The 12,399-nt window shown below is 47.0% G+C and overlaps 1 protein-coding gene across 1 annotated transcript in view; it reads right to left on the bottom strand.

Moving 5' to 3' along the window:
- Nucleotides 1-3,435, bottom strand: part of dnajc10 (DnaJ (Hsp40) homolog, subfamily C, member 10) — a 143,241-nt gene extending 139,806 nt beyond the window's left edge. Inside the window, 1 exon segment of the mRNA XM_084314864.1 lies at nucleotides 3,347-3,435. The gene's annotated coding sequence lies outside the window, so the exon portion shown is untranslated.
- Between the last annotated feature and the right edge of the window lie 8,964 nt (nucleotides 3,436-12,399).

Below are 12,399 nucleotides of genomic sequence, written 5' to 3'. Positions count from 1 at the left end.
AATGTTTGGCACACAAAGACCGAACTGACTGAAAAATATAGGCTACATTTGTAGTATTAACTTAGTGCAAACAAACAATATGCTCAGCCAGCACTAGACTTTCCTTTCTTTAATATAAACACAAAAAAACAATGTCAACCATGTTTAAATTCCCTGATTGTCAGTTCTTAATGGAAAGATTTGTGTTCTGCTTGAAATTATTATGTATCTGTCTACATTTATTTAGACTAACATTATTTAAATATTGAGTGCAACTGTGGTGGATTACGTAATTCGGTGAGTTGGAACTATCTATGGGTTGGCGCCGGGTCCCCACGGACATTTTAGTGTCACGCACCTTCCGCTCAGGCAATGTTATTATCAGCTCCGGTAGCTCCGGTAACGTTAGGAGGTGATGGCATGCAGTGGGAAAGCGGCAATAGTCCCGGTTGGAGTTAGTAAAACACAGTTGTATGTTAGCCTTCTTGGATGTTGAATAAACGCCTATCATTGTCTTTAAACACCCCGCCTCTCAGACTCCCATTTCCTCCTCTGCTAGCTAGTAGCTACGGTAACATTTCGTTGACTGTATTACCTCGCGGGCTGATTCTATAGTTAAAACGTGCATTGTGTTGTACAAACTGCTAACGCTATGGCAAGATGTGTGTATGCCTATGTAATGTTAAAGGGGAACTATCTTATAAATGGCCTTTTTGAGTGTTTAGCATTGTTTCCTAGCTATGTGAACTTATATTAATATGATCTATGTCTCAAAATTCTCATATTGGTGCATTCTTCCAATTCTCCTCTCACAATATTCACCCTCACTGAACTGAGTCGTTTGAAAATGTGCCTATATGTGATGTCATATAGTCACTGCTGCATGTTAATGTTCAGGCGAACACGACGCTCAGCAGGCCCGGCGCAGTGGTTTAGGAGCCCAGGCTCAAAACAGCTCGAGATCTTGAGGTAGAAAGCTGTTTTTGAGGACTTGATTAGAAATACAAAACAATGAATAAAAAAAATATATATATTACAGAGGTGTTCCATAGACTCACAGGAATTGTGTAAAAGTGCCCAAATAGTGAAAGAAATAGTAAAATAGTTCCCCTTTAATGGCTATGTTTTTAAAGTCGTAATGAAGATTGATTTAGATTGTGCTTGCCATTTGTACACAAACTGACTAGCACCTGGCTCAGCTGCAGTGCTCCTGCTGCTGCAGCAGCCAGTGCTCAACTCCGCCAAATGAATTTTTTTTTATTTGCGCGTCATCTGAATCGTACGATACAGACGCGCCATTACCGGATAAATATATATATATAATTAGTAAACTGTCAGGGGCATTTTGTGCCCCCCTTAACTGATTTTCGAGGGCATTTTGTCCATTTTCAAGGGCATTATGCCCCAAGCCCCCGTTAATTTCGAACCCTGATGTATATACACTCTTTTTCTGGACACTTTTTGTATCACAAACAGTACTGTATTTGCAAATCTGATATGTCATAAATGTATAGATGTAGCAGTACTGTCTATCTGTATGTCATGCATGTCATATATGTTATGATGAATTGAAAATGGGGGACCCTGATGTAAACAAGACTAAGGTCTTTCTCTGGTCTACATCCAGTGGTGCAGTGCTGGTATAACTCGGTATAACGGCGTTATACCTCGGTCACTGAGGCTGAAGTACGCGCAATCGCTTTTTACATGGCATTATCCAACCGGACTCCCGGAGAAGCATGCAGCTGCAGAGCCGCAGAGCCAGCGGCGCTCTCTGGGCCGCGCGCTGACGGCCGCGCTGTGAGGCAATAGTATCCAGCTGCAGGACGAGAGCAGCCAAAAAAAACTGTGCATGCGCGCGCGCACGCGCGTGGAGCGTTTGACCTACTGTCAATTTGCCACTGCACCACTGTCTACATCCCCTTAACAATTGTATGTATTGAGCTGTACTGTACTGTACCCATTCTGCAATCTGTTAATAAACTTTTCAATCAATCAATCAAGCAAGCTATACTCGGTCATTGTCGCAAAATAATTGACCTTCACTGCGTTTAGAACACCTCGGCGAGGCGCCTCGGTATTCTAAACTCCTTGTCGGTCAATTGTTTTGCGGCAATGACCTCGTAGCTATACATTATCCCTTATAATATACATACAAGGGGGAGGAGACTACATTGGGAGGGGGCGGGGCAGGGGCAAGGGGGCGGGGCGAAATATACAGTTTTTTCAAATCCCAATGTTGACAGCTATGGGTTATCTGTGAGCCTGTCTAAGACTGTGTTCACTATTAATTGAAAATGGGGGACCCTGGTGTAAACAAGACGAAAGTCTTTCTCTGGTCTGCATCCCCTTAACAATTGTGTGTATTGTACCCATTCTGCAATCTGTTAAAAAACGTTTTCATTCATTCATTCATTGTTAGGGTTAGACTGTGTGTTTGATTGATTGATTGATTGAAAACTTTATTAACAGATTGCAGAATGGGTACAATACAGTACAGCTCAATACACACAATTGTTAATGGGATGCAGACCAGAGAAAGACTTTCGTCTTGTTTACATCAGGGTCCCCCATTTTCAATTCATCAGGACATATATGACATACATGACATACAGATAGTCAGTACTGCTACATCTATACATTTATGACATACCAGATTTGCAAATACAGTACTGTTTGTGATACAGAAGGAGTCAGGAAAAGGGAGTATATACATTTGACGTAGAAACTGTACATTGGAGGAGGTTGGGTGGGGGGGGGGGTTGGGTACACTGGGATATTGACAACCATACTGGGTAATCTACATTAGAGGTGGTTGGGGGGGGGGGCACACTGCATATACAAGCAAAACTGTACATTGAGGGGGGGGGGGGAGACACTGTTAGGGATAGACCACAACACAAATATATGATGAATTGAAAATGGGGGACCCTGATGTAAACAAGACGAAAGTCTTGCTCTGGTCTGCATCCCCTTAACAATTGTATGTATTGAGCTGTACTGTACTGTACCCATTCTGCAATATGTTAATAAACTTTTCAATCAATCAATCACACAACACAACATCAGACAGACATAATTCTCTGTGAGCCTGTCTAAGACTGTTAGGGTTAGACCACAACACAAAATCAGACAGACAGACAGACAGACAGAAATGTTGTATCTATCTCAATGAGAACATCCAGCTTCGTCATCATCATCACTAAGTTACATGCTAGCAGGCGGCTAGCTAACTTTTTCCTACCGCCTTTAGTTAATAAGTCTAATTAGCTTAGCCGGTTAGCACCACGTAACGTCACAGCAACATGACAGTCATCATAGCTTTAGTTAAATGACCTCAGCTCTCATCAGTAATGTATGTACGTACCTGCTGTTCTCTTCAATCACAGTAGCTCAAGTTTGTGTCTTGTTCTCTGTGTGTGTGTGTCTGACTGTGTGTGTGTGCGTGTGTCCGGGTTACAGATACCGAGATCCGCCTTCCTCTCAAGGAAACTATAAAAGAAGGAAGCGTCATTACATCAGAATACAAGCGTTCGGTTCTATGCCCTGCTTGGTGCCACTGAAGACTATGGGAGACGCGGCACGGAGAAGCAAAAATATACATCAATCAATATATCAAACGTAACGTTAGTTAGTTAACAATGCAACAAATTACCGACGATTCTGACATCCGAGGTAATAACCAGTTTAAATTACATAAACGAGGAGAATGCGATACCATTTAATTAAAAGTCAGCTGAACTGAAAGTGTTCACACTTGGCACCAATGTGCGTTCACGCGCTACACAGTGACGTAATGTCCCTTCCTTATTTTATAGTTTCCTTGCTTCCTCAGAAATAACATTTCTGGGTTGGGCTCGGAGCCTTCAAAATAAAAGCGTGATAATACATTTTTTATTTTTAAACAAGATTGTAGTTCATAATGGGGCAAATTATATCTCTATGGGACAAACTAAAACATTGAAAGGCCACTTTACAGAACTGCTAAAAATGCTCAATTCCATAGATATAGAAGCATACATTAGTGGTCCTCTATCACCAGTCACAAACAGGACAAATCGATTTAGGATTAAAATTTATATAAATTAATAACATAACAAATGTATACAATTAAAACATTTAATTTAATTAAAATGAATAGGTTGCTCTCAGTTGCCTGCCCAATGCACAAGGTGAATTTGATTGACAACTTCAATATATTCTGGGAGCACAAGGAATTTTTCAAGCAGTTTTCAAGGAGTTTTTCTGAACAGATTTGGAGCAAAGCTGTTCAGTTCCCACATCCATTATACCATTTTCCACCAAACTCTGACAAAGCACAACAAGGGAACCCAAACAACAGGAAATGACCTTGCTACAGTGATAACTGGGAACACTCCATGCCACCCAGTATCAGACCACAACCTTGCTACAGCGAGCCTGCAAGAGGCAATCTCCCCACCCCCAAACTCTGCCCAACAGACGCAAGAAAGGGAATCCAATCTACCAACACCACCCGAGGTCGACCCCAACCCGAGGAAGCAACCTGCCCAGAGTCACACCTTCACCTCCAGCTCCCCGACAGACTTGACTCCTCCCCCGAATGGCAAGCGTCTCCGTCTAATTTCCCCTGGCCTCAATGACCCCTATGTCACCCCACCGCCAGCCCTAACAGAATCCCCACCCACAAACCTCAACAACCCCCATATCACTCCAACGCCGGCCCAGGAGGGACTGACCACTGAAGCCCCGCCCTCAAACCTTGACGACCCCAACGACGACCCCCACACTGCCGGTCCATGAGGGACTGACCATCTAAGCCCAGCCCTCTCCCTTCTCCTCCCCCTCATCATCCTCTTTCTTCTCCTCTGCCCCCTCATCACCCTCCCCCTCCCATTCAATCACAAGATGAACAAACTAGTAAACGCTGCACTCGCTGGTATAGCGAGCCCCCAACTAACTAGTCTTACCCCGAAAATGCGATCATTAGAAAAAGCTTGGTTTAGGTCCGGTAAAATAAGACACTGTGATTGTTACAGAAACATGTTTCAGGTTTGGTAAAATAGACTATATACCTTACCTTAGCCAGAAGGTACTCCAAAAAGAATAATTCCAATGATCCCATGGGTGATGGCGATTACTTGTTTATATGTAATTACTTGTGTTTACGGGAAACTATAGGTTTTGAGGCAAGCAGATCTCCTAGCGATTGCTCTGCAAGAGCTCCTCCCCATCAGAGCAAGTCTTGACAGTCCAGTTCAGACATTGGGTCTCATTCTCCAACGGACTTATGACAAAAAGGGCTTTCTCTTAGGGCCATTTGAGACCTTTTCGGGCAAGACATGAATATAGACAATATATTATTGTTGAGATAAGAGACTCTGTATAGGATTGTTAGTAACTGTCTAACTGTACATATGACTGTTTACACTAGTAACTGTTTACCTGTGTAGACAATTGTCTCCACCAGTGATTGCCTTGGTGCATATATATCTGTCCCCATTGGAGGGCGCTCTGGGCGTAGCCACCCAGGTATTCTACCTTAGGGCAACTATAAAAGGAAAGGTGCCCACCCCTTTCGTTCTCTCCTCCAACGTCTCTCAAAGAGAGAAGAGTTGTACAACTGCTGCTTATATGTGAATAAAAGAAGCCACGCCAGTTCAGGCACAAGATAGAAACCATGCCTCTTGACCACATTATTGTCACCCTAAAGTGAGTTCTGTTAACAGGTTATGGGCCCAGATAACGCCGAGGCGAAATAGTGGAGGTACTGTATCAAGCTTAGCTGAAGTTATAGGCTAGGATAGCGCCGGGAGCACCGCGTGGCTAGTCGCTAGGCCGACCAGAGTAAAAGCTAAGCATACCATTAACGAAGAGGATGGAAAACCAGAGAAGAGACAAGTGGCCGACATTCACTGGAAAAGCAGAGAACTACGAACTCTGGGAAGAGCGCATGCTGTGCTGCATGCACAGGGCGGGGCTGAAGGAGACAATCCTGGGGGCCTCCACCGGAGAACTGACAGCGGAAGAGCAAGCCCTGGACGACCAGCGGAATGCTAACGCGTACTGTGAGTTAGCGCAGATGCTTGACGACACCAGCCTGGGGCTGATATTCCGCGACAGTAAAGACAGAGGCAGAGAAAGCCTGGCAGTACTGAGAGAGCATTTCATCGGGCGAGGAAGACCCAGAGTCGTGGCCCTCTACACAGCACTAACCGGCCTGAGGAAGGGGATCACCGAAACTGTGACCGAATACGTCAACAGAGCGGAGCAAATCACGACACCATTGAGGAGTGCCGGAGAAGCACCGAGCGATGGGCTAATGATGGCGATGATGATGAGGGGACTACCGGAGCTGTACAAACCGTTTACACTCCTGATAACACACGGTTCAACGGACATTACGTTGGGACAGTTCAAGGCTAAGTTAAGGAACTTCGAGGCCTCAGAAGACACCCACCCAGCCGCCACGGAGGAGGGGGAGAGGGTGCTAAAGGCTCGAGAGACGCCAAGAGAGAGAACCAGGACTACGACGGACCTGGCGTGTTGGCGATGCGGAGATAAAGGCCATCGGAGAAGCGAATGCACAAAGGCTGTCTGGTGTAGCTTCTGCAAATCCACGGGGCACACAGACAGAGCGTGCATAAAGAAACACAACCAGAGCGTGCAATACGCGCATGGACAAGATGGCGGCCACAGGCGAGACGAAAGCCACGGACAAAATGGCGACTACAGGCGAGACGAAAGCCACGGACAAAATGGCTACTACAGGCGAGACGAAAGCCACGGACGGAATGGTGACTACGGACAAGATAACGGCTGTGGACAGGATGACGACAGCGGACACGACGGCGGCGACTATCGACGTGAGATTAATCGAGATGACGCCTGGAGAATCGATGGCGGCGACGATCGACGCGAGGCGAGTCGAGGCGACGCCCGTAGGATAACGGGACAAGAAGACTGCGCTTTTGGAGCACAGACGGCGGGCATCGCCGTACCGGCCCAGATGCAGCGGGCCCAGAGAAGGAGACTGATTGTGGACACGGGCGCGTCGTCCCATGTCATCAACGACAGGAGTCGGTTCAAGAACTTTGACGACACTTTCCACTCAGAGAGGCACTGCATGGAGCTGGCAGATGGTAGACGCATCTACGGATTGGCACAAGAGAGGGGAGACGCACAGGTATGCCTCACGGACAGCAGGGGGCGCCGGCGTACGGTGATGCTAAAGAACGCTCTATATGTACCATCGTTCCCACAAGGACTATTATCTGTAATAGCTGCTACTGCAAGCGGCACCAAGGTATCCTTCGATAAAGGTAAAATTTTTCTTGTAGAACCTAACGGTACCCGGTTTGACTTGGTTACATTGCAAATTCACTTGTTAATTATATACCCCCAAGAACACTACAATCTTCTAACACTTGTTTACTAAACGTTCCCAACAATAGCCAAAAGAAAATTGGGGATGCAGCCGTTGCTAATTACACAAAGCTATGGAACACAATACCCATGGTCATGGAAATTAGGGAGGCAAGCTCACTAAATATTTTTAAAAGTAAGCTGAAACTTATCTTTTCACCTTGGCCTTTTAATATGGATAACATTTAAAGACACAAACTGTCAGTAAAGCGCTTTGGATAAAAGCACTATATAAATGCAACCATTTACATTTAGTCATTTAGCTGACGCTTTTATCCAAAGTGATCCAAAGTTCTGTACGACAAGTCATCAGGGAGGGCACAACTCTATCAGCTGAGTAACAATGTTCATCAAAGTGTTGAGTGCTACAGTTTTGAGTGAGTGCTACTACTGGTAAGGACTAGAGGTTATAGATGGTATAGACTAGAGCTTATAGATGGTATGGACTAGAGGTTATAGATCAGACCTGGGCATTGTACGGCCCGCGGGCCAAATACGGCCTGCGGGATGATTCTGACCAGCCCGCAAAAGATTACATGATAATAATTTTAATTTTTTTTTATCTTTATTTTTTTTACATTATTATTATTATTTTTTTTACATTTTTTCTTTTCATGTCAACGTTCACACGCACAACATGCGCTTACCTAGGATTTGACTTGATTCATCAACAAAGCAGTCGGGGCAATGGCAAGCCGAAAACGGTCGAAAGTGTGGTTATTTGAAGTTTGGATATTTTTTTCACAACTGAGGTAGGTAGATTACATTTTTAGAAACTAAAGTACCGAAAAAAGGTACCGTTGGGTACCGGTATCGATTCACAGGTACCGGTACCGGTACCGTATCGGTTCAAATGTGAACGGTACCGATCCCTACTGAACACACAACGTTTATATATATAATTTTTTTTTTTTTATGTTTTTTTTTTATGACAGTATTTATATATTTGTATATACTGTAACTATATAACTGTAACACTGTATATTATAAGTTTATCCTGCTCAAAGCACTTCACCATTTTAATATTGTGTGTATTGAGCCGTACTGTATTGTAGCCATTCTCCAATCTGTTAAATAAAGTTTTCATTCATTCATTACACTACTGTATGTACACAATCATACGTGTAAAACCGAGTAGATTTTCGAGTGATGACAGACTGTCACAGACTGATTGAATGACAGGTGAAACAACTAATTGTATTCACCTCCCGTCTCCCGTCCTTCCCACGCGCCACGAACCACTGAGCTACTGTGATACAGTGCTTGCGCAGTCAGTCGATTTTAGCTAGTAGTCAGACTTTGCTAGCACAGAATGTCTCACTCGCAGAAAAGAAAAATATCAGATTTATTTTCTAAACGTCCCGCCGGTCCCAGTGACAGTCCCACTAAATCTGATAAACGTCAGAGAGAGACAGAGACGACAGGTTCAGCCTCAGCATCAGGTATTGAAGAGTTAACTGAGTCTGTTCCCCTATACCCCCCCTCGGGCGCCAGGGGCTTCCACTGAGGGGTGATGCAAATAGGGATGGGGTGTTATGGCAGCTCATGATGGAAAGAGTGCGCACCGAGTCTGATCCCGAGTTGAAGAATTGGCTCCAAAAGAGAGACAACTGGATGTCCAACAACATCCAAAACGAAATCTTACAGCTGTTTGCCCATGATATTCAGCGACAAATTAGAGGCAAAGCATCCAAAAGCCCATTCTTTGGCTTGAGCGCTGACGGAACCACTGATGTCACTCACTGGAAAAGAACAATTCTCGTGTAATATACAGTTCGCCGATGACAACTTGGAAGCTCAGAACTTCTTTTGGGGTTTTTACAATGCCCGGCCCAGACACAACAGCCGAGACGCTGTTTTTGTGTATAAAATACTTTTACGCCTCGACCTGCCCATGGAGAGGCTGATAGGATACTGTTTTGACGGGGCCAACAACATGTCTGGGGGGTACAGGCTAGACCAGGGGTTCCCAAACTTTTCAGGCCGCGACCCAAAAAAAACGGTGTCAGAGAGACCCCCACTATTATAGGAGGTATAAAAAAAATTAAATGGAAATGTATGGTTGAAACATGCAAACGTTCAAACGCACACACACTAATAAGCATTGGAGGCTTTTAACCAGGGCCGGACTGGGGAAATCATTCAGGCCAGGAAATATAGCCCCAGTCAGGCCACTTTTTAAGCAGGGGGTCTGGGGGTCCCCCACCAGGATTTTTTTTGTTACAAAGACTTCATTTCCTGCATTCTGGTGCAGGCATTTTTTTTATTTGTACCCTTTAAATGCCAGTGTTTGTGATGGCATCACAAATTATTGTTAAAAAACAGGCTAGCATATGTATAATTAGCAACAACACAGATTTTTATGGATTTTCAGTTTTTTGTAATTGATAAATACAATATTTTATTCAACTTCAGCCCTGATCATAACACCACATATTAATTTTATAATTCTAACCCTTTAAATGCCAGTGTGTGTGATGGCATATATTTGCAATATATCAAATGCAAAGTACATTTTTCTGGGGGGGATTATTACAGGCTAGCATGTGTCAATGATTAGCAGTTTTTCGTAAGGATCCCGCCTCCACCAATCACATGCGGCTCCCTTTGTGTGTGTGTGAGAGCAAGAGAGAGAGAGAGAGTGTTATGGTTTGAAACCGACCCCAACAGCACGGCACAGACAGGTAGTTCAGAGTTAGCCAAAGACTAGGGCGTATTTATTTCTGAAACAGGAATGAGCGAAATAACAATAAGAACAACAAAGGGGAGAATGTTCTTGGCAGAGTTGTCTGCGGCTCTGCAGATCGTCCCGGTATTGAGATGGTGAAGCGGCGTAGCGCCACTGCCTCTGCGGCTCTGCAGCTACTCTAGGATCCAACTCGGGAAGGAACGGAGAGAGAGAGAGAGTGGTCAATAAACAAGCCAACGGAATACAGAGGCAGTCCAGTCCTCCTTAGCCGAGTCCAGTATAATCACACGTGACTTGATCTTCAGTGTTCCCAACACACAAGTTCAGCTGAGCCCAGTACAATCACACGTGACTTAATCTTCAGTGTTACCAACACACAAGTTTAGCTGAGTCCAGTACAAAACAAAAATGGCAAATCTTCAGTGTTATCCAAACACACAGAAAACAGAGAATCCAAAAGGTTCGTTCCAAAAACTCACCAAAGCGCAAATGCGCAAAGCGGGCAACGAGGCACAGCTCCAACGGATGATAGAGATACACAACAGCGGCGACTTCCATAGACGTCCTGAAGAAAAAACAGACGAGGCACAACAACGGGGGGAACAGGCAGTAGCAGTGGTAATCCAAAACGACCCGACAACGACTGACAGAAAGACCCGAGTATATGAAGGGCTCTGGAGCGCTGATTACAAACAAACAACAGGTGCGTGACGGCAATTGGTAATTGACCTAGAAGCGTGTGGCGGCAATGAGCCAATCCTCCTCACAGTACCTTGAAGCGTGTGGCGGGAATGGGCCAATCCTCACAGTACCCCCCCCTCCACGGGAGCCACCCGGCGACCAGCCCGGCCCGGCCTGTCCGGATGGGAACGATGGAAGTCGGTGATCAGGTCGGGGTCCATGATGAGCTGGCGGGAGACCCAGCTCCGTTCCTCCGGGCCGTATCCCTCCCAGTCCACCAGGTACTGGAACCCCCGTCCCCGCCATCGGACGTCCATAAGCCGACGGACCTGCCACTGGGGGTGTCCGTCCACCATCTCGGGAGGAGGCGGGTCCGGAGCAGGAGGCATCAGGGGACTGAGGGAGACAGGCTTAACCCGGGACACATGGAAAACGGGGTGAATGCGCATGGACGCAGGAAGCTTAAGACTCACCGCCGCGGGACTGAGCACCTTCAGAACCTCAAAAGGACCGACGAACCGGGGGTTAAGCTTCTTGGCCGAGGATCGAAGCGGAAGGTCCTTGGCGGACAGCCACACCCTCTGCCCAGGGTGGTACGTCGGCGCAGGGATCCGGCGCCAGTCAGCCCCACGACTGGCGCGCTCCGATGACCGGAGCAGTGCAGTCCTGGTGATCTCCCAGACCTGTCGGCACCGGTCGAGATGGTCCTGCACGGAGGGAACCGCCACCTCCGACTCCTGTGCAGGGAAAAGAGGGGGTTGGTAGCCCAGGGATACCTCAAAAGGCGAGAGGCCGGTGGCGGAACTGACCAGGGAGTTGATGGCGTACTCGACCCAGGGGAGGAACCGGCTCCAGGAAGCGGGTCTCTCGGCAGCCACACAACGGAGAGCAGACTCCACGCTCTGGTTCATCCTCTCTGTTTGTCTGTTAGTCTGGGGATGATAACCAGAGGAAAGACTGACTGTTGCCCCCAATCCCTTGCAAAAGGCCCGCCATACCTGGGAAGTGAACTGGGGGCCCCGGTCCGAGACGATGTCCTGGGGAAACTCATGGAGGCGGAACACGTGGCTTGTCAGGAGGTCCGCTGTCTCGGCAGCTGAGGGAAGCTTGGGAAGGGCCACGAGGTGAACCCCCTTGCTGAACCGATCCACCACGGTCAGTAGGCACATGTTCCCCTGGGACGAAGGAAGACCTGTGACGAAGTCCAACGCCACATGGGACCAAGGGCGGCTCGGAATGGGAAGCGGCTGCAATAGCCTGGAGGGTGCCTGGTGGGAGGCCTTGCTGCGAGCGCAGACCGTGCAGGCCAGAACAAACTCCTTGACGTCGTTCCTCATGGTGGGCCACCAGAATCGATGAGCCAGGAAGGAGAACGTGCGATGAACGCCCGGGTGGCAGGCGAACCGGCTGGTATGGCCCCACTGGAGGACCCGGGACCGGACTGAGTCAGGGACGAAGAGGCGACGAACAGGTACATTGCCGGGAGCGGGATGGAAGCGTAGGGCACGCCTTACCAACCCCTCGATGCCCAAGGTGACCACTCCCACCACCCTGGCCTCTGGGAGGATGGGAGTCGGATCCTCAGTGGTTGGAGCCCCCTTGGAGTGTAACCGGGACAGGGAGTCGGCCTTCGTGTTGCGGGACCC

Source organism: Notolepis coatsorum, assembly GCF_963971535.1.
Source record: "Notolepis coatsorum genome assembly, chromosome: 5".
Lineage (NCBI taxonomy): Eukaryota > Metazoa > Chordata > Actinopteri > Aulopiformes > Paralepididae > Notolepis > Notolepis coatsorum.
This window is presented reverse-complemented; position numbering and strand designations above follow the sequence as displayed.